The sequence below is a fragment of the Penaeus japonicus genome, unplaced genomic scaffold (genome assembly GCF_977035675.1).
Source record: "Penaeus japonicus unplaced genomic scaffold, GWHDUDI00000001_assembly GWHDUDI00000003, whole genome shotgun sequence".
Taxonomy (NCBI): domain Eukaryota; kingdom Metazoa; phylum Arthropoda; class Malacostraca; order Decapoda; family Penaeidae; genus Penaeus; species Penaeus japonicus.
The window spans coordinates 27,310,142-27,315,141 of record NW_028234405.1 but is presented as its reverse complement, the minus strand read 5'-3'; the positions used below and the strand labels follow the sequence as shown (position 1 = coordinate 27,315,141).

Sequence of the window (5,000 nt, the reverse complement as noted above, 5' to 3'; positions counted from 1 at the left end):
ATGCCGACGAGCCCGGCAAGAGCTGGCAACCCCCTACTCTGGGCTTTAGTAATATCGCCTGGCTCATAACGCCGGGCACTGTGACGCGATACACGCAGCACATGTGACACCCGGCATAAACGATTTTTGGGGGACATCACATTGCTGTGACACCCCGTCATCATGCACTTTTTACTGTGTCATATGGGTGTGATACCCGTCGTCATTGGGTTAATATCATTTGAAATAAAATCATTGTATCTCACATAAAGCTTTTAATTAAAGCACAATTAATTTACAAAATACTGCACCAAAATGAAGTATGCTCACCTTAATGTGGAACAATATTATTGTTGATAGCACTGCCAATGGCACAAAATCCTGTTATTTCTTCTCACACAACACTTCCTCTTCATGCAATATCCCCTCCTTTCCTTGTCCCAAAAACACATGACACTTCATCAGCATGATAACAAGAGGTATCTCGAATTTGGTGCGGATCTGATTGAAGAATTGAGTCTCATCGATTTCAGCTTGCTTGCTGGTCCATGCATTCAATGTTCTCATTCAGGTCTTCTTCACATCCATTCTCTTTCTTTCATTCCACTTCCCACAATTCATCACATGACCCATTTCACATTCTTCTCACATCTACATTTAATCATTCCACATTCATTCATTCCATATCATGTTCATTCATCACTACATATCCATTCACACTTCATTTACATGTTCATGCTAAGGAGGAAAGGGCAGACAACTTTGCAGGACAGTAAGGCTTTGCTTCAAGTTATGAAAACCTAAGTATGCAACCTAAGTTAGTATATTTATTTATTTACTTTTATCTGACATTTAATTCCTGTTTTATTTCAAAAGAAGAACCTGTGAAGAAATAGGAAGAGGAATAAGGACAGCATAGTTAAGACATTAGATAAAAAAAAAAAAAAAAAGCATTCTGGGGAAGGATGTCACAATAGAAATACTTAAGCCTTCTACAAAGAAAATATGAAGGAGTCTGGCAAAGAATCTGGAAAACAATATAAAGTGAAAAACCTACTGAGCTTCAACTTCAGTCCGACATATTTTTTCCTTTTTAGACAACAGGCACAAAGACCTTCAATTTGTAAATGAAGAAAATAAAGAAATAATCTCCTACAGCTAATGAGTTTCCAAACAAAATCAACAGAGTAAACAATATTCAATTTGTTTGTGAGTGTATTGGTATCTATGGGTTTTCCATACTGTAACCTCTTGGTTACTAATTGCTTGACAGCATCCGCATTAAGAAAGCCAAATAATTAGCCACTTTCTGGTATCACCTGAAGAATGGATACATCTCTTAGAAAATGTAATTAACCCATCCCCGACGGGGGAATTCTAGCCTTGAATGTCCAAATGCCGGGGCGTTCGAATTATTAGGCCTAAATCAATTGAATGGCTGGCAAAATACTGTGCCGCCCGGCCACTGGGCTTTTGAATGCGCGGTACACATGCTGTACCACCCGTCCAGAGAGGGTTAAGGCTTTTTATGTAGCCTGCATGAAGAAAACTATTGCAGGATCAAGTGGATTATCTTTCAGTACATTACTATTCAGAATCATTATTTCATAGGCGATTTATAAAAATTACAAAAAAATGCAGTGAGGCAACTAAAAGAGGGTGACTGAAGTTTCCTTGAAATGGCAGATTAGTTGGGAGAGGGGGAACCTGCCATTACCTTGAAAGTCTTAACTCATCAGAAGAACCTTGTCTCCATTCAGAAGAAAAAACAAACCTGTTAAAGTGGCAGTGTCTTCATTAATTCTGTTTATAGCTTTATATCTTGAGAGAAAAAAAAATTGTCTATAAAAAAAAATAACAACATTTGGGGAATGTATGTATGTATGAATGTAAGCAAGCATGCATATATGTATGTATTTAAGCAAGCAAGCATGTTTGAGTTTTTTTCCCCACTGAACACAGCATGCTAGAGGGTTTTTCTTCCCACTGAACACAGCATGCTTGTTCTTTTTTTTTCTTTTTTTTCCACCGAACACATGTTTGAGTTTTTTTTTTTTCTCACTGAGTATATGAAAGCTTCCACTTTGACAGCCTATATTGTACACATAACATGTGAACCTATGGAAATGAGATAAATAATTCTCTTTAATATACATATTTTTTAACCCATTCACGCCGGGGCCGTTCCGGCTTTAAGCAGTCGCAATACCGGGGTTCTCAAACGCATAAGCCTAACGGCTTGAGATTCTCGGGCGCACAAGCCGCGAGCCTGGGTTGCCCGCTCGCTCCACCCGAGCACGCGGCTTCCCCTCATAGCTCGTCCAGGGCGTCTGACGCGAAAACCACAATACGTGCTACCACGTCAACCGGCATGAATGGGTTAATTTATGAAGTGTTTAAGAAGACAATATAAAAAGCAACTGCATGAAGAGAAATGTAAACTATAATTTCTGCTGACCAGTCAATATACTGATCAGAATAAAGTAAAGGCTTCTTCAATCATATAATTATGCTATTTTCTAATCATCATAAAATTGCAAATAAATTCATTTCACAATAGAAGTAATCCTTGAATCCTTTGTTGTTTCCATATGAAACTGAGCATCTATTTCCCAATGAACAGTTTCATTATCTTATTTTCTAGATAAATAATACTAAAAGGGAAAAGAAAAGCCAACCTTCAAATCAAGATAAGCAGAAACAATGCTGAACAGTATCTACATGATGCACATTGCATCCTGGTACATTCTAAAAAAAGGAGGAGGAGGATAATAAGCATGGTCATTACACACACTTCATCACAGGAGACAGATCCACTTACTTGAGCTTCTTAAACAAATACAAAGGGTGCTCATCTCATCTGCTTATAGGGTTTCAATATTTAACACTGGCAAAAAAATCCTGACTTAATTTCATAAAATCCATGATTACTAACTGTGCTAACATAATGCATGATTCAATTACTTTATATATCATATTCAATATATGTAACGACCCAAATAAATATAAATAAATATATACAAATATATATATATATATATATATATATATATATATATATATATATATATATATACAGATAAATGTATGTACATATACAGATAAATCTTTGTACATACACACAGATAATTCTATGTACATACACACAGATAAATCTATGTACATACACACAGATAAATCTATGTACATACACACAGATAAATCTATGTACATACACACAGATAAATCTATGTACATACACACAGATGAAAATATGTACATTTATACAAATAAATATATGAATGTACAAGTGTATATACATACAAAATGTACAAATGTCTAAATATATAAATATATATGATATATATAAACATATATTATATACATATAGAAATTAATATATAAATATATAACTATGCATAAATATATATATACAATATATACATACATATAAACATACATACATAAATGCAAATAAATTAATATACAAATATATATATACATATATATATACATATATCCATATACATATATATTAACCCATTGCAGACGGAGATAAATTTCCTTGCCAGCCTCCAGGATAGGTTTTATTTTAGAGAGAGAACGCTTGAAGCAATATAATTTGAATCATCCCACTCTTTCAGTCATTCGTTGTAAAACTACAGCGTTTTTTTTATTTTTTTGTGAGTTTTATTGAGTTTAGAGACTTAAATGTGCCATATGACAGGCTCTATCAGTGCTGCAGTTGACTAAAATTGTAGTATATCATCCATATTAGCTCATTATTTTCTTTATACTCAATGTGATAGAAGTATTGCTGTTTTATTGGAGGACAAAAGGCAACTTTATTTTTTCGTATTTTTGTGTTGTCATGAACGAATACGAAACATATAACCACCTACAATAAAGATAACAAGAAGAGGTAAGGAAGAGGAATGAAACCTGTGCTTGTGACTGTGAGTGCCACAGTGAAAGGCATCCATATTGGCACATTGAAAAGAAAAAAAAAAAAAAGAAAAGGGGGAAGAGAGGGGGGAAAAAGGAAAGGAGCACATTTTAGACACTGGGTATGGATTGAGTCACCTTCCTCTTCTCACTCTGCCTGCACATCCTTCATCGGCGGTACTTTAGAGCAAGGGTTCATCAAATTAGTGTGTGCCATCGCTCTATACAGACAGTGCTTGCTAGAAACCGTGGATGGGTGCCATTCAAGGCTCTCTCTCCTGCTGGTGCTAGGAAAAAGTGGTGCCATCTAGGTTTTGGACGTTAAGCTAGCACGATATTACAGTAATTATGACTGCAGTAGCCATCATCACTCATTCCTTTTTCATAGCAAAATAAAATAGCACAGTGATCCAAAATCCCTGAACTTCATGTACGTCATGATGCCCGTCGTCAGGCCAAAGCTCCTACGTCATGTATGTCATGACACCTGTCCGATATGGGTTAATATATAAATACTTATAAACACAATAATATCCATATATATATTTTTTTATCATTCTACATATTCATATATATATATATATACATATATATTTATATAAACATCCACTCATATATATATATATATATATATATATATATAATTAAGCATTTATATTAACATATATACATAATTATCCAAATACATATATAAATATCCATATATACACATAAATATTCATATGCACACATAAATATCCATATATACATAAAAAGGCATCTATATATACATAAAAATGCATTTACATATACATAGATAGGCATTTATATATACATAATATCAACACATACATAAATATACACATATATACATAAATATCCACATATATACATAAATATGCAAATATATATAAATATGCATATATATACATAAATATCTATATACATACATAAATATTCATACATACACATACATATATATAAATATATACATATATCAATATGCATATACATATATACATATGAATATACATAAATATATACATAAATAAATATTCATATATAAACATACATATATATAAATATGCATATATATATACATATATATACATAAACAA

At 33.1% G+C, this 5,000-nt stretch overlaps 1 protein-coding gene across 2 annotated transcripts in view; it reads right to left on the bottom strand.

The window, feature by feature from the left end:
- nonA (no on or off transient A) overlaps nt 1-5,000 on the bottom strand; it is a 60,639-nt gene that overhangs the window by 12,501 nt on the left and 43,138 nt on the right. The gene's annotated exons all lie outside the window — the stretch shown is intronic.